The sequence below is a fragment of the Carcharodon carcharias genome, chromosome 1, assembly GCF_017639515.1.
Source record: "Carcharodon carcharias isolate sCarCar2 chromosome 1, sCarCar2.pri, whole genome shotgun sequence".
NCBI classification, from domain to species: domain Eukaryota; kingdom Metazoa; phylum Chordata; class Chondrichthyes; order Lamniformes; family Lamnidae; genus Carcharodon; species Carcharodon carcharias.
The window spans coordinates 174,674,074-174,696,775 of NC_054467.1; positions in this window are offsets into that span (position 1 = coordinate 174,674,074).

Sequence of the window (22,702 nt, forward strand, 5' to 3'; positions counted from 1 at the left end):
TGATTTGAAAAAGGCGTATCTTTATGAAAAAGAAACTTAAATCTTTGTTGTGACTAAGCAAGGAGGTTGAATAGAGGGGAACCAGTTCACCCCTTCTCACCTGGTCATAACAGAGTTGACACTGAAATTATGAATTTATAAGAAATCTTCTTAAATACAGTTGAAAATATAACACATTATTGCCAGATAGACTGCCAGCTATTCAAAAATGTGGCCCACCACCACATTATCAAAGGCAATCAGGGATGGACAACAAATGCCAGCCTTGCCACCAATGCCCAAATCCCATGAAAGAATAAAAAGAAACATGACAGTCTGTTAAACATGGAAGAGCAAAAAGACTGACAATGCAAAAAAAAACATACATACAATTAAAATGTAGGCCTGAATAAAGACTTATGGCCAAGACATTTCCTTCAATGTGACTGAAATCATTTAATTCTAGGGTTGTGTAGCTTAGTGATTATGTTAAGGGAATACTAATTCAGAGGCCTAGACTAATGGGCAGGATTTTACATTCGTCGGGCGGGTGCGCACCCTACCCGATCAGGCGTAAAATATTGCGTGATGACATTGGACAAGCGTCCCGACATTATCGCGCACTCACGCGATGTTTCAGTCAGTGGGAGCCCATGAGAGTCAGCAGCGCGTCTGCCGACAATTAAGAGAGCCATTAAGCCCATTAGTCAATTAATTAAGTAGTGTTTTTCTCTGCCTGTTGGCGGGTGAGGGAATTGGCGAGGCAACCTTTGAATTTTTTAGGAAACCTCATCCACGGGCAGGATGAGGCTTCCAACAGTAATTTTTAAGCAGTAAAGATTTCTAAACATAATTTTTAATATATCTCTGTTCATGTGACTGAGTCACATGTGGCGATTTTTCCCTTATTTTTAAAATATTTAAGATAGTAAAACTCTTCAGCTCCCTGAGGCAGCTCTGTGCCTTCAGGGAGCTATCAGTGTGTACTCCTCCATACATGTGCAGACTTTAGGGCTTGCACTCCTCCCGTCCCCACCCTGTCAGCGCTGAGGTTCTCAGCGCACGTTTCACGCTGGCTGGCTGTTAATCAGCCAGCCAGCGTGAAATCGTGGTCAGGGCCCGATCACGAGTGGCGTTCTGCTGCGCCCCCCTGACGAAGGGAAAATCCTGCCCAATACCCAGAGAATGAGAGTTCAGATACTGCCATGGCAGTTAATGAATCTGAATTCAGGCTTAAAAAACTAGTGCCAATAAAAGTGACCATGAATTTTCTGTCTGCTGTAAAAACTCAACTGGTTCATTAATGTCCCTTGGGGAAGGATATCTGCCACCCTTACCTGGTTTGGCCTATATATGATTCCAGTCTCATGCTAGCATGATTGATTCTGTGCTGCTGTCTGTAGTGACCAAACAAGCCATTTAATTGTTTACAACTACTGGAAAGAAAAAAAATGAAAACTGCTGCAAACTAAGCATTGAATTAGGATATGATAGAGGCACCTCCTTCCCAGCAAAGTTATCCCCACAAACACCCTGGGACTTTTATGAAAATTGGAAGCACTGTCCAGCAGACTAGTTAAGCAACAGCCTGATATAGTCAGATTCTCACAGATATATTGATTGGCTGACCTCCAAGACTCTCCCATCACTATGTCTTTGTGCTGTTCCACTGGCAGGAGAATTGGAGGCACAATTCCTGGAGGGTGAAAAGGCCCCAATAGGCTCAACATATGGTGGGATTTTATCTTAACAAACCCAGTGGGAAGCCAATAGTGGATGGGGAATTTGTTTGTTCTGCCAGTAGGCTTCACTGCAGCAATTCAGTCATGGCAGCAGCATCCTGCTTCCTGATTTCCCAGCTAATCGAGAATGGGCAAAATTGCATGAGGAGTCTGCCAAAGGAAGGATTTCTGGTTAAAGGAACCTTGGCAGAGGCCAAATTGGCTGAATTATACAATACCCGTAGCAGTGACAAAAGGAATGGAAAATAGACCTGAGAAAGCTGCCCCCATTTACTCAGAGGTCCTGCCATGTGCTCTGAGGGACTGAGTGAGGTGAGCTCTCCCAAAGATGGGAGGAAGAGGCCATGTCAAACCAACTAGGCATAGATGGAAGTGCTAAGGAAATACGCAGCCTGAGTGTGATCTCTCCAACCTGGATACAGTGCACCAAGGGGATGCAAGGATTTCAGGAGGGTGAGAAAGGTAACTGCCATGAACTCCTATTGTTTCACGACGTAGCTTGTAGACTGTTCCTGCAGCAGGTGGTGAGGGAACCACCATTGATGCCAGGCACTTGTAAAGTGCGGTTACAGAGTTCTGTCATTGTTGCATGTAAGTTTTCAGGGGGTTGGGATCAGGAATGTTTAAACACCTGAACTGAACCAATATTTTAATTAATTTATCCCAAGGAATGTGTGTGAAACCTCCACTGCTGGTGATAAGTATAATTTACAGCGGAACAACAGCTCATCAAAGTTGTATCAGATGCCCAGGAAATTCAGGGCTAAACTTTCAGAAAGTATGGGTTGAATCTTACAGTCCCCAGGGGTGGGATGGTAGAAATTGGGGGGGCATAAAGTTGGGCGCAATAGCAGAGGTGCCATGCCAGTCATCTACCCGTTCCTGCCTGCCCTGCATGAATTTTACCTCCACCGGAGGAAGCGCCATGCACCTACATACCTCCTCCCACCGCTGTTGGGATTTTTTCCTTTGGTGAGGGAGGCTGCTGAGTATCAGCTGGTGGCTAAGCCAGAAAGAGTGCCTCCTGCTTGGGTACCCTGTGCCCTTGGCAGCCTATCCTACCAAAGGTATCTCCCCCAACCCTGTCCCCACATTTGCCCTCCCTCCCTGCCAGGTCAACCCCAGCCCTCTCGCCGAGGCCTCTGCCTGGTCCCAGAAGGACCCCAGACTCACCTTTTCCCGAACTCCTGGCTCCTCTTCTTCAAGGTACTCACTAGAGAACTGCCAGCCATTTACTTGGGGTAGGAATCTGGGCTCCAGCCACTTAAAGACTAGACGGCTGTTAAATGGCTTCAGAGTGAGTTGGCCAAGGGCAGGCAGGCTCTCCCTGACTTTTATGCCAGTTGGCAGAGATCCCACCCCTGTTGCCCTCCACTCCTGCATTAAATTCAGCCTGATAATGGCTTCACTCTTAGGAGTTCATCATTTCAGACAACTGCTCTGTGCTGTCTGATATACAATCGCTGAGCTGTAATGTTGCCATGTAACATTTATTGACGTCAATGCAGAGACAGGCTGGTTGGTGCATACAAAAGCTGAAAGGAGATAATGCATCTTCCCCCATTCCAGCTGCTCTTCACTGGAGCAGAAAAGCATGGTCGTCTCGAGTGTGATTTCTGAAGTGAAGCATAAAGCTCCAAGAAACATTGAAGAATTCCCACAGAGCTGTTCCTGAACCACAAGACCAACAAAATACAGCATAGGATGCAAAAGCTGGTTACTGTAGGAGAATGTTATCCAGCAAAATAAGGAAATAAAATCCTTTGTGTTCAAAAACGGAATTAAGGGGCAAGTTTAGCTCCACCAACACATCAGAAACTTGGCAAAGCAGGAACTAAATTCTAAGTGCTTCATGTGTTGCTCTTTTATTACCTTGAAGCCACTTCAATACATTTTGTTCAGGTAATTTAAGCTCCCAAATGACTCAGGCAGGAGCCTTGTGAATACATGGAGGGTGCTATAACATCCAAGTTATAGTATTGGCCAACTGAGTGGAGTGTCCATTACAGGCACTTCATTCAGTAAAGACTGGCAGGCAAGAAGCATAGGCCTTTACAGTTAAGTGTAGATATTATTATTATTATGGGCCAGGAAAAGCAGGAGTGCTACTCTGGATCCCACAAATAAAATCTGTGCCACTCCCACCGAAGGCTCCTCAATGTTTTCGCATCCACGAAACCTTCCCAAATTCTCTCATTCAACATTTTTACACTGAAGGCTCTGGCCACCTTACTGTCATTCATAAATGCTCCCAGCCAATCAAAAATAATAACTTGTGGCTAGGTAACACTTTTAACATAATAAAATGTGCTAGACTCTTCACAGGAGCATTTGACACTGACCCACATAAGGAGATATCACATTGGCTTTTTGCAGCTCTGTAGGAATGGTCTGAGGTTGGGAGCAGGATTGAGGCATGGGGGTGCTGGAGGGTGCCGTAAAATGATGAGGAAAGGTGAGGGTATCCATTATCTTCCTGTTTCAATGTCATTTTACCAGTGGCAGGATAGGTGGGAGGCAGCCCTCCTGCCCAGAGACAACTGAGCCACTTAAGTGACAAATTAAGGGCTTTTTATAGAAACAGAGGGTGGAATTATCCCAGATTTGCACTAAGTGCGGTAGTGGATGGGTAAAACAATGTTTTACCTGCCAGCCACGATGGCAGATTTTCACGCCGTATCATCCCAAACCCACCTTGTTATTTATGCATTCCCGGGAAACATGCTGTTTACATGGCAAGTGGGCTCTGATTTGCCTGCCACACCATCACTCACCACTTCATCACTCCAGGCACCACATTTAAAGTACAGCTGCACTCAGTGCTTCCAGCCCAGGACTGCAGGAAACAAGACTTGGCCCCAAAAGGCAAGAAGACTGAAGCATTTGAGCACCCCTTGGATTCAGTGAAGGCCCGCTGTGAGGTCCTCTATCCCTGCTCTGGGTGCCGGAGGGGCAGCTACATTACCACTCCAGTTTGGGAGGTGGTGGCAGTAGCGATCAGTGCCAATGTTGCACAGAAGAGGTTGACCGTCCAATGCAGAGAGGATGAATGATATCATCAGTGCTGCCAGGGTAAGGCAACCATCTCATCACTCTAAACTCACACACTCAAGCCCATCACACATGCACTGGCATCTCACTCACTGCCAGATTAAGGGACATCACCACTCACTCTCTCACACACACCCATCCTCACATCTCCATCTGTCCTCATCTCCTCTGGACACTGCCTCCTCAGCACTCACCATCTTGAGACCTCTTGCACAGATCAACATGTGCCCTGGGATACCCTCCTTCCCCAGTACAGCCCTCGTCCTGCAGCGTCTTCCCTTGCCTGAGGCCACTTCTCCCCCTTCACCAAGCAAGCCCTCGCCCTACAGTCATTGCAAATCCACCCACATGTAGCTGATCTGGTAGGTAGAGACCTGTCTGTGAGACACCCTAAAAGTGATGTGGTGCTGTCAGTGAAGTCTGTGAAGCCTGGCGCTGATGACTGTGAGTGCTGACTGAAGCAAGGGAAGCAAACTAACCTTGAATTCCTGAGTGAAGTTCAGAAAACCATGGACACATCACTTATGTGCTATTGTGATCCAGTGGTGGGGGGGGAACAATTCTGGCAGGCTGGCCTAATAATGATATGCAGATGTATTACAATGAGGTTCCCAACATCCAAAGGCGGAGAATGCGGACCGCCATCAGTGGGCTGAGCGGACGATTGTGAACTGGTTTCATGCTGTTGTGAAACCGATCGTGACATATTGTCCGCCCACACCACTGAACACCCCCGACGCTGGCAGGCATGGAAAATCCCAACCATAGGAACACAGAACCAAAGAAAATAGGAGCAGGAGTAGGTCATTCGGTCTTTCGAGCCTGTCCACCAGTCAATATGATCTCTATCTTAACACCACACTCCCGTGCTCTCCCCATACCCCTTCATGCCTTTAGAGTCCAGAAATGTATCTATTTCCTTCTTATATATATTCAGTGACTTGGCCTCCACAGCCTTGTGTAGTAGAGAATTCCACAGGTTCACCACCCTCTGAGTGAAGAAGTTCCTCCTCATCTCAGTCCTAAATGGCCTACACTGTATCTTGAGATTGTGACCTCTTGTTCTAGACCCCCCAGCCAGAGGAAACATCATCCCTGCATCCAGTCTGTCCATCCCTGTTAGAATTTTATAGGTTTCAATAAGATCTCCTCTCATCCTTCTAAACTCCAGTGAAAACAAACCTAGTCAGTCAATCTCTCCTCATACAACAATCCTGCCATACCAGGGATCAGTCCGGTGAACCTTCGCTGCAATCCCTCTATGGCAAATGTATCCTTTTTTAGGTAAGGAGACCAAAACTGCACACAATATCCCAGATGTGGTCTCACCAAGGCCCAGTACAGCTGCAGTAAGATATCCTTGTTCCTGTACTCAAATCTCTTGCGATGAAGGCCAACATTCCATTTGACTTCTTAACTACTTGCTGCTTCTGCATGCTTGCTTTCAGTGATTGGTGTACGAGGACACCCAAGTCCCTTTGTACATCAATATTTCCCAATCTGTCACCATTTAAATAATACTCATCTACTTTTGTAGGAAAACAGAATGGCAAACTTCACACTTATCCACAAATACATCCACCATGTATTTGCCCGTTCACTCAACCTGTCTAAATCGCATTGAAGCCCCTTATTACCCTCCTCATTGCTCACATTCCCACCAAGTTTTGTCAGCAAACTTGGAAATATTACATTTGGTTCCCTCATCCAAATCATTGATATATATTCACAGAATCACAGAATCACAGTGCAGAAAAGGCCCTTTGGCCCATCGAGTCTGCACCAACACATGAGAAATACCTGACCTACCTACCTAATCCCATTCTACAGCACTTGGCCCATAGCCTTGAATGTTATGACGTGCCAAATGCTCATCCAGGAACTTTTTAAAGGATGTGAGGCAACCCGCCTCCACCACCCTCCCAGGCAGGGCATTCCAGACCGTCAACACCCTCTGGGTGAAAAGGTTTTTCCTCACATCCCCCCTAAACCTCCTGCCCCTCACCTTGAACTTGTGTCCCCTCGTGACTGACCCTTCAACTAAGGGGAACAGCTGCTCCCTATCCACCCTGTCCATGCCCCTCATAATCTTGTACACCTCGATCAGGTTGCCCCTCAGTCTTCTCTGCTCCAACGAAAACAACCCAAGTCTATCTAATCTCTCTTCATAACTTAAATGTTTCATCCCAGGCAACATGCTGGTGAATCTCCTCTGCACCCCCTCCAGTGCAATCACATCCTTCCTAAAATGTGGCAACCAGAACTGCACACAGTACTCCAGCTGTGGCCTCACTAAGGTTCTATACAACTCCAACATGGCCTCCCTACTTTTGTAATCCATGCCTCGATTGATAAAGACAAGTGTCCCATATGCCTTTTTCACCACCCCACTAACATGCCCCTCCGACTTCAGAGACATATTGTTATGAATAGCTGGGCCCAAGCATTGATTCCTGTGGTGCCCCACTAGTCACCGCCTGCCACTCTGAAAAGGACCCATTTATTCCAATCTCTGTTTCCTGTTTGCTAATCTATTCTTAATCCATGCCAATATATCACCCCCAATCCCATGTGCTTTAATTTTATATATTAACCTCTTATGTGGGACTTCATCAAAAGGTTTCTGAAGTTCTAAATACACCACATCCACTGGTTCTCCCTTATCTATTTTGCTAGCTACGTCCTCAAAAAATTCCAGTAGGGTTGTCAAACATGATTTCCCTTTAATAAATCCATGTTGACTTTGTCTAATCCTGTTGATATTTTCTAGGTATCCTGTTATCACATCCTTTATTATAGACTCTAGCATTTTCCCTATGACTGATGCTAGGCTAACTGGCTTGTAATTTCCTGTTTTCTCCATCCCTCCTTTTTTAAATAGTGGGGTTACATTTGCCACCCTCCAGTCTGCCGGGACTGTTCCAGAATCTATAGAATTTTGGAAGATTCAGTTCCCAGCCTTGTTCACTTTGCACCCATTTCTCTGTAATGTCAATCATATCACTTATGTCTTTTGTCCTATCAATTCATCCATTTTGTTATGAATTTTGCATCTATTCAGATCAAGGGCTTTTAATTCTGTCTTTTTGCCATTCTGCCCCATTCTGACCTTAGTTGCTGGTGCACTCTTATGTTTGTACATGTTGTCCCTTCCTGTCACACTCTTGTTATCATTACCAATATCACCACACTGGACTATTGTCTTGTCCTTTCACTTTAACTTATCAAATCTCCCCTCATGTGAACACTACACCCACCCCCAACTACTTTGTTTAAACCACACTCCAGGACTAGTTCTCTGAGTTGCCAGGACATTGGTCCCAGCACAATTCAGGTGAAGGTAATCACAGAGGTACAGTTCCCTCTTTCCCTAGCACTGGTGCCAGTGCCCCACCAATCAAAGCCCATTTCTCCCACAACAATCATTGAGCAATGCATTCAACTTTCTGATCTTATCTACCTGATGACATAATTTCCTCATAACTCAGATTGTAATCCAAAGCTATTTTTAATATAACCCCCTAGATGCTCATTGAATCACAGTATCATTGTGTCTGCACTGGCTCTCCAAGTGAGCAATTCATTTAGTGGCATTCTCTGGCCATTTTTTAAATCTATTCTTTCATGGGATGCCGGTGTTACTGGCAAGGTCAGCATTTGATGCCCATCTCTAATTGCCCTTGAACTGAATGGCCATTTCTGAAGGCAGTTAAAAGTCAACCACATTGCTGTGGGTCTGGAGTTATATGGAGGACAGGTAGGGATGGCAGACTCCCCACCTTAAAGAGCATTAGTGAAAATCAGTGATAGTTTCATGGTCACCATTTCCAAGATTAGCTTTATATGCCAGACTTATTAATTTAATTTCCATTAGCTGCCATAATGGGATTTGAAACTATGCTTCCCAGAGCTTTTACCTGGGCCTCTGGATTATGAGTTCAGTGATATTACCATTATGCCACCATCTCCCCCTATCACTCCTAACTGTTCCTTTTTGAATAATAGTCTAATTCCATTTTAAATGCTCAATTGAACCTGCCTCCACCACACTCTCAGGCAGTGCATTCCAGCCACAGTAGAGTGACAGGAGGACCTACTGTCGCCACCATGGTAGTTGACCTGCAAACCTTCCCATCTTCCCCATCATCTTGCAGATCCTCCTTCCTAATAAGTCCACTTCCATCTCCTTGCCTGAGAGTTTTCTGACAATGGGGTTCATCAACTATTGCATTCTGTTCCTTGTAACTATGTGATAATTTTGTTTTTGAATGTAACAGCAATGAGGGGTGAGACGAGATTTGTTCCTTTAAAATTCCTTCTTTCCTGCTATCATGGCATGTACAATGTAAATGCTATTTTCTCTTTCATTTCTACTAACTTGATTATTGGAAACCATGTGAAAATATAAAACATTTTGCATACATCACAAAAGGTTAAGCTCTCATTTCTATACATGTCCTGTGGTGTTATATTATGGCTTAATTCTTCCTACTTATTTTTAACCCATGCAACAACTTCCTATTATCTTTAGTCTTCACAGAAATGGGCATTGAGATTACTTTTCTTAAGGAGATCAACATTTTTAATTCTAAGTAATTTTGAAAGGGTTGATTTTCCACATTAATGACTCAGACTGTTTCACTGTACAACAGTTCATAATGATATGTAGGGTACTAGGGGGAATGAAACAAGCTTTTTGAGCCTGAAACTTAGCCAGTTTATGAAGAACACACTACTGAGAAAAGATCCAATTTTTGAAAACTTTAAATAGCTTTCTGCCTTGGTTCAGTGGTCAGCAATTTATCTCTGAGTTCTGTACGTCATAGGTTCAGTACCCCAGTCCAGAGACTTGTGTATGTAATTGAGGCTGATACTTCAGTGCAGTACTGAAGGATTGCTGAGGTGAACATGTTTTATATGAAACATTGAATTGGGCTCTCGTCTGCCTTCTCAAGTGGTTATAAAATATCTGAAGGCGTATTTGAAACAGAGCAAGGGAATTAATCTGATGTCCTGGATAATATTTATTCCTTGTCCAATAGCAGTGAAACAAATCTTAAAGTCATTGCCGTATTACTGTTTGTGGGATCTTGCTGTGTCAATTTAGCCACCACATCTCCCTCCATTAGAACAGTGACTATGTTTGAAAGCAGTTTGTTGACTGTGAATGTCATGACCAGCACGATCTAAGAGCATGTTCTTTCTTTTATTTGTCCATGTGGTGTGGGCAATAAATTTATTGTCCATCCCTCGATATCCAGAGAAGTTGATAAGGTTCCTTCTCCTTAAACTCCTGGTACCTTTGTGATGATGATTATGTTGGGAATTCCACAATATTGGCCCAATGATGTTAAAGAATTAGTGAAATATGTTTGAGTCAGTATAGTTGGATGTGATACTCCCATGACTTTGCTGCTATTGTCTTTCTCTGTGATAGGGAGGCACGTGAAGTTTGCTGAGTTTCAGCAGTGCATCTTGTGGATCAGATATATAATGTAATCACAGTGGGCAAAATATTGTGCCCTCCCCTATGCTGAATTTGATGGTGGGGGGCATTTAATTGGGCAGAAGGTGGCAGGTTGGGGAGGTGGCTGCCACCTGCCTGCATTTATCAAATCAATTTATTATGCCTACTTCAGAACCTATTCTCACTGCCGGTGGTGTTAACCCAGAGGTGGGCAGAGGTTCACCATGTGTGGAGCATGACAAGCAAACCCTGGCCTGTTTGCTTGCGGGATCCCAAAGCTGAGTCCCTCATTCAAAGGTGCTCAGTGCACAATGGGGGGACCTGCTGAAAGTCATCCCCTTGCTCTTGCTGTTGGAACCCTTTCCCCCACCATTCCCTCATGACCCCCACCCCACAACCCTCATACCAACATCACTCATGTGCCCTGGGTCTCTCCTTGACCTGCGGCCTTGGGTGGGAGTCATACTACCAGAAGCCACCACCTCCCTTGTGATGCTGAAGAGCACAGAAGTGCTGCCAGCCTCTGATTGGCCAGCAGCTTTTGGCGGGCAGGACATCCGCCTTCAGGTTCCTTGACCCTGGGGGAAGGCTCACTGCTGTCCAGTTAAATGCCTGAGTGGAAAAAGATGCACTGGGCTTTGGCAGAAAGAGACAATGCAGGGCTCCCACCAGTTCTGCAGCTGACGGTTGAGACTCCCATTGCCTCAAGAAAATTCCACCCAGTATTTTAGTGATGGCGAAGCAGGAAATTGAATCTTTTGGGACTAAAGACTGACAAGTTCCCTGTACCTGATGGCCTACAACCCAAGGTCTCAAAGGAAGTAGCTGCAAAGATAGTGGATGCATTGGTTGTTATCTTCTAAAATCTCCCAGATTCTGGAAAGATCCCAGGAAATTAGAAAACTGCAAATGTAACACCTCTATTCAAGAATGGAAGGAGACAGAAAGTAGGAAACTATAGGCCAGTTAGCCTGACTTCTGTCATTGGGAAAATGCTAGAATCCATGATCAAGGAAGTAGCTGCAAGACATTTAGAAAATCATAATATAATCGATCAGAGACAGCATTGTTTTATGAAAGGGAAATTGTGTTTGACATATTTATTAGAGTTCTTTGAGGATGTAACAAGCAAGGTGGATGTTGGCATACCATAGATGTCATTTGTTTGGATTTCCAAAAGGCATTTGATAAGGTGTCACTTAAAAGGTTACAACACAAAATAAGAGCTCAAAGCGTTGGGGCTTATATTAGTGTTACACCCAATTTGTCAAACTGCCCATTTCATGAAATGGGCAAACCAAATTCACGGATCTTGTGTACCATTAGCATTGATGGAAGATTGGCTAACTAACAGGGCACGGAGAGTCAGTATGGCAAACTGTAACTAGTGGAGGTGTCAGTGCTGGGGCCTCAAATATTTACAATCTATATTATGACTTGGGTAAAGGGACAGAGTAGATTGCAGCAACATTTGATAGGTAAGCAAGTAAAAAGAAATAGCCTCGAGGTCACGTGGCTGAATGCCCCACCTCCATTTCTGCTCTCCCTCATTTTCTCGAGAATGGGGAAGAGTCCCGGCCCACACCTATTATCAGGCTATTTAACATCATTGTGGGTTTATTAAAAGCCCATCTCCTGAAATGTTCGCAAAATTTCTGGAGGATGATGGGGTTTAGCAGCTGCCTGCGTTAGACCAGCTGCATGGAGGTGCGGACTATGTTTTGGGCAAGTCATGGAGGTGGAAAAATGTAAAAAGGTAAGTAAAATGTTTTCAAACACTAAATGGGTTACAACTTTGAAGCTAAAGCTACAGAGCCCATCACAGGTCATCAAATGAGCCAAAATTAGGAAGTTTGCTAGTTCATGGAATCATCACCCTCCTGTCATCACATGGGCATTGGAGTTGTGGGCACAGTTGTTTGGATTCCATATGAGCGCCAGGAAGCTTGCAGGTGGAAATGAGTGCGGCATCTTCAGAAAATGCGGCCACTAGAAATGAGGAGCACCAGCCTTCCAGGGAGGTCAGAGCACAAAGTATCAGGAGGCCAGAGGAGAGGGATGAGGAGCATGAAGGAGAAGGAGACACTACCCTGGTCACAGAATCTACACACAGAAGCAAAAAGACTTGAAGATGGCTAAAATCCAGTGCCAAAGATCAGACTTTGCCATGGAATTTTCCGTTTTGGAGACTGTAATTACTTGACATACTAAGCAGGTTTCAACAAGAAGCAGATAACTTTATTACAGAGAACTTTTCAGAAGCTACATGCTTGAGCCTGATCCTTTACAAGGGAGCCCCACTTCCCCATCGGATTAGCCGCACTTAGGGCTCATTGGTCGGAGCCTTCAAGAACAATCACATGACCCCAACAGACAGTAGGAGAGGCTAAACCTTCATTGACTACATTTCCTCCCCCTTTAGTTTATTTTACAGTTTCCATTTAGAAACATAGAAACAAGGAGCTGGAGTAAGCCATTTGGTCCTTCGAACCTGCTCCGCCATTCATTATGATCATGGCTGATCATCCAACTCAATATCCTGCTCCCACTTTCTCCCCATACCCTTTGATCCCTTTCATCCCAAGAGCTATATCTAACTCCTTCTTGAAAACATACAATCTTTTGGCCTCAACTACTTTCTGTGGTAGCGAATTCCACAGACTCAACACTCTCTGGGTGAATAAATTTCTCTTCATCTCAGTCCTAAATGGTCTACCCCATATCCTCAGGTTGTGACCCGTGGTTCTGGACTCCCCCACCATCGGGAACATCCTTTCTGCAACTTCCCTGTCTAGTCCTGTTAGAATTTTATAGCTTTCTATGAGATCCCCCCTCATTCTTCTGAACTCCAGCGAATATAATCCTAACCGACTCAATCTCTCCTCATATGTCAGTCCCAACGTCCCAGGAATCAGTTTGGTAAAGCTTTGCTGCACTCCCTCTCAAGAATATCCTTCCTCAGATAAGGAGACCAAAACTGCACACAATATTCCACGTGTGGTCTCACCAAGGCCCTGTATAATTGTAGCAAGACATCCCTGCTCCTGTACTTGAATCCTCTGGCTATGAAGGTCAACATACCATTTGCCTTCTTTACCGCCTGCTGCACCTGCATGCTTACCTTCAGCGACTGGTGTACGAGGACACCCAGGTCTCGTTGCACATTCCCCTCTCTCAATTTATAGCAATTCAGATAATAATCTGCCTTCCTGTTTTTGTTACCAAAGTGGATAACCTCACATTTATCCACATTATACTGCATCTGCCATGCATTTGCCCACTCACTCAGCTTGTCCAAATCATACTGAAGCATCTCTGCTCTGAATCCTCCTCCATAGCTCACCCTCCCAACCAGCTTTGTGTCATCTGCAAATTTGGAGATATTACGTTTAGTTCCCTCATATAAATCATTAATATATATTGTGAATAGCTGGGGTCCCAGTACCGATCCCTGTGGTACCCCATGAGTCACTGCCTGACATTCGAAAAAAGACCCGTTTATTCCTACTCTTTGTTTCCTGCCTGCCAACCAGTTTTCTATCCATCTCAATACAATACCCCCATCACATGTGCTTTAATTTTACACGCCAATCTCTTATGTGGGACTTTGTCGAAAGCCTTCTGAAAGTCCAAATAAACCACATCCACTGGCTCCCCCTCATCAACTCTACTAGTTACATCCTTGAAAAATTCCAGTAGATTTATCAAGCCTGATTTCCCTTTCGTAAATCCATGCTGACTCTGTCTGATTTTACCACTGGTTTCTAAGTGCTCATTTACAGAGGACATTTGAATATCCAAAAACATGTACGTATATAGAACTCAGGTGATTAAAGGTTAAGGGTGGAATTGTCCCAGATTTGCACAAAGTCCGATAGTGGGCAGGTGAAACAATGTTTTTACCTGTCGGCTGCAATGGCGGCTTTTCACATTGTATCTTCCCAAACCCGCTGTATTAATTATGCGTTCCAGAGAAACATGCCGTTTCCATGACGGGTGGGCTCTCATTTGCCCGCCACACCATCGCCTCACTGCTTCAGCACACTGGGTGCCATATTTAAAGTCCAGCCTCATGCACACCTCTTAGTGCTTCCAGCCCACGAACGGCCCTGAAAGGCAAAAAGACTGCAGCCCCCAGGTTCAATGACACGTTGCTTGAGCGCCTTTTGGATGCAGTGGAGGCCCACCATGATCCCCTCTATCCACGCTCTGGCCACAGGATGGGCAGCAACCTCATTAATCTGGCTTTGGAGGTGGTGGCAGTGGTGGTCAGCGCCAATGCCCTGCAAAAGAGGACAGACACTCAGTACCACAACAGGATGAATGGTCTCATCTGTTCCTCCAAGGTAATTCAATCTTCTCATCACTCTCAACTCACACTCCCAAACCCATCACACATCCACAGGGATCTCACACCTCAAAGGACAACACCACTAATTCACACACACCCTCACATCTCCATCAGGCTCATATGCTCTCGAGCTTGCGTCCTCATTCCGTCCATGTCTCCGCTCACCACACAAACATTCTACACAGTGCCATGTGTCCTGATCACACTCTCCAGTTTTTCAGGAGTAGCCTGCTCACATCAACAGGGAGAGACCAGGGGTGCAGTGGCCCACATTAGGCTCCTCACTCACTTTGTGGAGCGTGCCATCGCACTGACTGGTGAGGACATGGACTGTGCCTATGGTGACAGTGAGGTCGGCAGCGAAAAACCTTGCGAGGATCCTGAACCACATCATCCCTCTCTCAACGCAACTGTGAGTGCTCTGTCTTCTGCTCTGGACTCTGCTGCCATGCACTAATTATTTCTAGTTTAGTTCACAGGGAGCTCTGCCAAGCAACCAACAGCCTCAGGCAGCCAATCCCTCAGCACCATCAGGTCCTCTCCTCCAGCAGAGAGGACATCTCCTCCATTGAAGGGCTGGAAATAAGCAGCCTGGAAAACTAATCACACTGCTTACCCAGACCCTCCACCAGCGCAGACACACATCTCAGTGGGGACTAGATCTAGAGCAGGCTCAGGTTCACAATCTGGTGATCACCACATGGACACGCGTCTGCAGCAGGAGGAGGCAGGTTCACGTGAGCACCCCAGCACTGCTGGGGAAGAGGCACCTGTGACATCCAAGACAGATGATGAACCTCTAGATTTGGCCTTCCAACTCTTTGTGCAGAGTCAGCAGAAGGCATGGGAACATCACACAGAGCTGTTGGAAGCCCTCAACAGAGTGGCATGTGAGTCAGAGAAGTGCGTCCACCTGCTTTCTGGTGAAGTGGTGCCCACATGTGTGCATGTAGAGGTCTCCATGGGGAGGATAGTGGATGTCATGGAGACCCTGGTCCAGCAGAATGCGGAGATATGTGCAGACCTAAACCCCATTGGGGGAGCCATGGGTGAGTTCCTGCAGTGGCAACATGAGAGGGAAATGGGGCACCTCGACATTCCCCAAGGTGCTCCTGCCCTCGAGAAGTCAGGCCGGGGCCCTTGGGCACATGAAGGGAGGAAGAGTGGCAGCTGGTCACCCCTGGCCACCCACTCAGGAATCTCAGAGGCTGTCCACCTCCTCCGAGACCCCTTTGCCTGTGAGCCCCTCAACCTCATCCACTGTCACCGCAGAGGGAGCAACTGGCCAATGAGGAATTGTGGAGAGAGAAGTATGTGTGTGGCAGGGCCTTTCAGTGCCTCGTGCAAGCACTCTCCCACACACGCGGATCTTTCAAATTTCACACTCAGCTCAATGTTGCGAGCATTTTGAATGCTGCCTGCTGGGGTTCGCTTTCAGTTGTCCATCTGAGCTGACCTGCAGCTCCGCCCATCCAATGATCACACTCCCATGTAGCACCTGATCTCGCCCACCACAACTGTCGTTTCACTTTCCATTTGGTCAACATAGTCTGGATTCGGTTTCTCATGCATTCCACTGTTTTTTTCCCTCCCCCCTTCATCCATTTCTTTTCCTCCGTCACAGTTGACCCCCCAGCATCACCTTCCACTTCCCCTCTGCGACCTACCAGCCACAACCCTTTTCCTTTGCAGATGTCTAGGTGAACGTGCACATTCCCTTCTTCCTTGAAAATCCCATCCCTATCCACATTGACCTCCCAACTGCCTCCTTCCCACCCCCTGGCCCCATGTCTGCCTCCAAGCCCCCACCAACCATCCTCGCTGTCCCTTCTACTGCTACTGTTGAAACCTTACTCTGTTACTCTACCGCCTCACTCTGCCCTTGGTCATTATCACCATTCCCCCATACCACGCCCACTCTCAGTTCACTCCCCAGGAGGCAGTCATGGACCCATCAGACCCCTCCCTTGTACGTTCACCTGGACATGCCCCACTCTGGACACTTTCCCTCCTCCCTGGATCCCCTTCCCTCCCACTTAGTCGTCCTATCTCCCCGGACTCCCCCTCACCCATCCCACATAGTCCATCTCCCTTCCTGACTCCCTCAGATACCCTCACATCTTCTGCCACCCTTAATCCTTGCCTTCCTCCGACCCCTTCCTCCAACCTTGCTTCTTATTCCAGTTTCACTTCTTCCTCCAGCCTTTCCTCTCCCAGTCAATCCTAGAGCTTCCTCTCTCACCCCCATCGACAAGGGCATCATTGGTAACTTTCCAACTTCTGTGAGCTGCTTCGCAGCTGAGGCATGTCCATGAGAATCCACCCAGCATGCCAATGGACATTCCTCTAGGATCCCATTGCTGTTGGGCTCCAGTGTCTTCTGCTCCTCGGATGTTGATGATGTAAGCAAGGACCTTGTGGTAAGTCATGACTTTTGCACATCACAGTTGTCAAGATGTGTTCTGCACCGGCGTGTTTTCCTGCTGATGTGGGTGGACAATCCATTGGGGGGGTGGGGACAAGTCTGGCGGGCTGGCCTTATAATGCTATGCTGATGTAGTACAATGAGGTTCCCTAGGTCCAATGACAGGTAACGTGGCCCACCATCAATGGGCTGAGCAGACAATTGCAAACTGGTTTTACGACATGGTGAAACAAATTTCTGGCCTTCTCACTATATTGTCTGATCATACATCCAACACTCCCAGTGCCAATGGGCACAGAAAATCCAGGCCTAAGTCTCTGAGCTGCTTTCCTTATTTTGTTAGACCAGCATAGCTCTACCATTTGAGGTTCCTCCACAAGATTGACATGATCAGGAACTGCAGCACCAGATACACCATTTGAAAGTGGCCGATTAGGGTTTGACAACTCTACAGAGACATCGGGCATGTCTATTCTAGGTTGACCTGTCACCTCAGGAATTAATGGTCTGACATTAATCACAGGTGGAATGACTGGTTGTTGGAATGTCCCTCTATTCCGAAGATGGCCAACATTTTTCAACAATTTGGTCTTTCACTTCCACCTGGAAGGACAAGGGACCAGTTTCTGAGACAATTATACCAGGAACACAATGAGTTCCACTTCCAAAATTCTGCATGAAAACTATGCCCCTTACAGTAAATCTTCGAGCTTTGCTATGAATATTGTGATTCAATTTTTGATTACTCTGATTCTTCTCTACCTTCCCCTCTAAGTTTGGAAACACCAGACTTAACCTCATACATAGGCAACATTTCATCAATAAATCAGATGCTGCTGAACCTGTAGTTGAATGAGGCGCCATATGATAATTGAAAAGAAAATGGGAAAGTCAAGTTTCTAGAGTACCTTTGGATAATCTCTTCATTCCAGATTTGAAAGTTTGCACAGCTCTCTCAGCTAAATCATTTGATGAGAGATGGTAAGGGCTGTTTTATTATACCTGATTCCATTGAAACTCATGAATATCTGAAACTTTATAATGGTAAAGACTGTACTGTTATCAGAAATAATGACTTCTGGTAGCCCATGTATACTAAAACTATGATGCAGCTTTTCGATAGTTGCGCTCGATGTCAGTGATCTGACTGCATACACATCGTCCATTTAGAATGTGCTTCTCCGATCAATAAAAACATGGTACCGAAGAATGGTCCTATACAATCAATATGTAGTCTAACCCAGGGTCAACCAGGCCACTACCGCAGATGCAATGGAGCTGAAACAGGCAACTTCTGCTTTTGCTGAGAATGGAGACTGTGCTTGACCTTTTTCAATGTCATTCTCAATGCTTGGCCACCAGTCATAGTTTTGCGCAAGCATTTTCAACTTTGATGTGCCTGTATGTGCATTGTGAAACTCTGTCAAGAGTGGTTCTCTACCAGCTGAAGGGTGACAGCTCTTGTTCCCCACAACAAGATTCCATCTTGACAAATTAACTCTGTTTTACGGGCATGGAATGGTCTCATCTCTTCAGGCATTGGTGAATTTGACCACCCTTGCAATACAAGGCCTCAGACCTATGACAAAATTGGATCTCTGTTTGTCCAATTTCTAACTTATTTCGCACAACAGTGGAAGAATCCAAGAAATTCAGTACTAGCATAACTTCTTGTGGCACTGGAGCACGTACCATGCTATCTGGTATTTGGTGATGACTGAGTGCGTCCACATTTGCAATATGCAAGACAGGACGGTGCATAAAGATATACTCATATGCAGATAATACTGGAGCCCAACATTATATTCTTGCTGATGCTATTGGTGGAATGGCCTTATCCTCACATTATCCATTAATGGTTTATGGTCTGACACAATGGTGAAATGTCGCCCATGCAGATAATGGTGGAATTTCTTCACTTCGAATATCACTGATAAGCCTTCCTTTTCTATTTGGGAATAACACTTCTCGGCTGAGGAGAGGGTTCTTGAGACATAGCCAATTGGCCTTTCTGATCCATCTTCCATTCTATGTGATAACAGAGCTCCCACACCATAAGGTGAGGCATCATATGTTAATACCAATTCTTTCGATGGGTCGTAATGTACCAATAAACATGATGAATAGAATAGCTACTTCACTTAACTTTCACAAAGGCTTCTTCCTGTTGTGAATTCCACGACCAGCGATGATTATTTTTTAACAAGTGTAATGGTGCTAATACTGCTGACACATTTGGCTAGAAGTGGCAATAGTAGTTGATCATATCCAGGGAAGACTTGAGTTTTGCTGGACGGAGCGGCGCCTCTTTGATTGCCCTAACTTTCTCTTTTACTGGATGCAAACCCATGACATCCACCTGGTGACTCAGGTAACTAACTTCTGGCACTTGGAATGTACATTTCTCTTTCTTTAACTGTACACCAGCCAGGTTGGCCAAATGTTTAGCTTCAGTTGACCCTGTGATCAGAACATCCTCTAGGTATACTACTACTCAGGGAATTCCTTGCAAAAGACTCCCCAGTGTCCTCTGGAAAATTGCACATGCAAATGATACTCCAAAGTGTAGGCAAGTGTATTGATACAGACCCTTGTGCATGTTGATGGTTGCATACCCTCTAGATGTGCTATCCAGCTCTAACTGTTAGTATGCATGGGTCATGTCCAGTTTGGTATAGGATTTTCCTCCAGCTAGCTTTGCTTATAAATTCACTATCCTTGGGGTAGGATATTTATCTAGTTTGGCTGCCTTGTTCAGGGTCAATTTATAGTCTCCACAAATGTGTATACTTTGGTCAGGTTTCACCACTCGGACCATGGGTGCTGACCATTCTGAAAATTGGGCTGATTAGGTGATGCCCAGCTTTTCTAATTGGCACAAAACAATATGTGCCTTTAAGGCATAAGGCACAGGTCTGGCCTTAAAGAAATGGGGTGCCACCTGAGAATCCACATATATTTTTGCTTGCAAGCCATTTAACATCCCTAATTTGTCACGAAATACATTTGTATTTCCTTAGCAGTTCAGGAAATCCTCCTGTTCTCAAGGCCCGTTGAGATTGATTTTTTGTAAGCAGTTTCAGCCCAGAAGATGAGGTCCTTCACCTGTCACTATGATCACTGGAAGCTGGGCTGTCTGTTGCCTGTAAGGCGCAGGTACTGTGGCAATACCTTTTACTTGTATGGATTCTCTAGTGTATGTCTTCAATTGAGCCATTGTTCACTCCAGATTCAGTGGCTGGGTACTTAGGTATTTAAATGTGTGTTCTTCCGCTACTGTGATTGAGGCTCCCATATCAACCTCCATTATTAGTGACTTCCCATTCACTTGGATTGTGACAGAGATAGGTTTTGTTTTTGCTGTAGTGATGTTGTACAGGGAATAGATGTCGGCATCAGCAGCTTCAGGTTCTGTTGTATTATTCGATTCAGTTATTTTGGTCTGCTGCCTTATGGGCTGTTTTAATTTTTCCCTGCATTGTTTTATTATGTAATGGCATTATGCCTCCATGAATCTTCAAGTGTCTGGTCCATGGACACCCCCATCTCTATAACAGATTAACCTTGGAGTTGTTGCTGAAGTGTTTCTACCAGGCCTCTTCATTTTTCTAACAACGGACATTTCTTCTCACTTCGCTTCAGTGTCTCTGGTTTTTGTGCCACCCCCGGCAGTAGGTTCCCACTCACATGAGGAACAGTGCCATGTTGTACAAGTTGCAAAGCCTGCGAGTCTCTCTAGTGGCTAGTGCAACTTTCATGGTGCACTTCAAATAGATGTCGACTTCTGTGAGTAAATGGCACTGAATGGCATTGTCGTGAACTCCACAAACTAATCGGTCCAGCAGCATATCATTGAATGTGTCTCCCAAGTCGCAGTGCTCAGTCAACTGCTTCAGCTTCGCTACATGGGTTGAAATGGACTCTCTCCGACCCCTAGCTCTGGAATTAAATTTAAAACGTTGTATTATTACGATGGCTTCGGCTGGTAATGCCTTTTCGCAAGGTTTATGTTAAAGGACTTAGAATTGGGTGCGTTCATGGTCATCAGGCTGTGAATGATACTGTGTGTCTTGCTTCCACATACACTCAGAAGGATTGCTTTCTGCTTTTCCTCTGGGGTAATATCATTTGCTATGAAGTTAAACCCAAGGTGCTCTACATACTGGTTCCCGACTTGCATAGTCGCGTCGTAAGGATTGATTCTGCCGAAGAGTTGCACAATTGGTGAGTATTTGTTTCTTTTTTCTAAGATTCAACATATTCACATTAACAAGGTGAGGTGCAGCATCAGAGATATTTTACTCTCGCCGCCAAATGTAGTGACTTTACATCCCAATCAAGTTTCAAAAAGAAACAGTTAACATTATTACACAGAGCATTTCAGAAGCTACATGATTGAACCATGTCCTCGACTAGAAAACCGCATGGCTGATCTGATTGTAACCTCAACTCTTCATTCCCGCCTCCTCTCAATAACCTTTCACCCCTTTGCTTATCAAGAATCTATCTACTTCTGCTTTAAAAAATTTAAAGACTCTGCTTCCACTGCCTTTTGAGTAAGAGAGTTTCAAAGATTCACAAGCATCAGAGGGAAAAAATCCTCCTCATCTCTGTCTTAAATGGGTGACTCCTTATTTTTAAATGGTGATTTCTCATTCTAGATTCTCCCACAAGGGGAAACATCCTTTCGACATCCACCCTGTCAATATCCCTCAGGATCTTATATGTTTCAATCAAGTCACCTCTTATTCTTCAAGACTCCAGCGGATACAACCCTAACCTGTCCAAGCTTTCCTCATAAGGCAACCTCCCCATTCCAGATATTATTTTAGTAAACCTTCTTGGAACTGCTTCTAATGCATTTTTTTGCAGCCTTCCTTAAATAAGGAGACCAGTACTGTACACAGTACTCCAAATGTGATCTCACCAATGCCCTGTATGACTGAAGCATGACCTCCATACTTTTGTATTCAATTCCCCTCACAATAAATGATAACATTCTATTAGCTTTCCTAACTTCTTGCTCCATTTGCATACTAGCCTTTTGTAATTCATGCACTAGGACACCCAGATCCCTCTGTATCTCAGAGCTCTGCAATCTCTCACCATTTAGATAATATGTTTCTTTTTTGTTCTCCCTGCAAAATGGACAATTTCTCATTTTCTCACATTATACTCCTTTTGCTAGATCTTTGCCCACTCACGTAACCTATCTATGTCACTTTATAGCCTCCTTATGCCCTCTTCACAATTTACTTTCCTACCTATCTTTGTGTCATCAGCAAATTTAGCAACCCTGGGTGGAATTTTCCCAGAATTGCACTAAGTGCGGTAGCGGACTGGTAAAATGGAGTCTTACCCGCCATGGAAAATGGTGGGTTTTCACGCTATATCGCCCCGAGGCTGCCTCATTATTTATTCACTCCCGGGAAACACGCCTCATTCGCCCACCTGCCATCACTTGCTGTTGCATCACGCAAGCTGCCATCTTTAAAAGGCAGCTGCCAACAAAGTGCTTATCGCCACCAGCTCACCACCGCTGCCCAGGAGACATGGCCAGCAAAGGAAAAAAAACTGCAGTCCCTCGAGCTGCTGGATGCCATGGAGACCTGCCAGGATGTGCTCTATCCCCACTCTGGCCGTAGCATGGGCAGCAAAGTCACCAACTTGGCTTGGAAGGCAGTGAC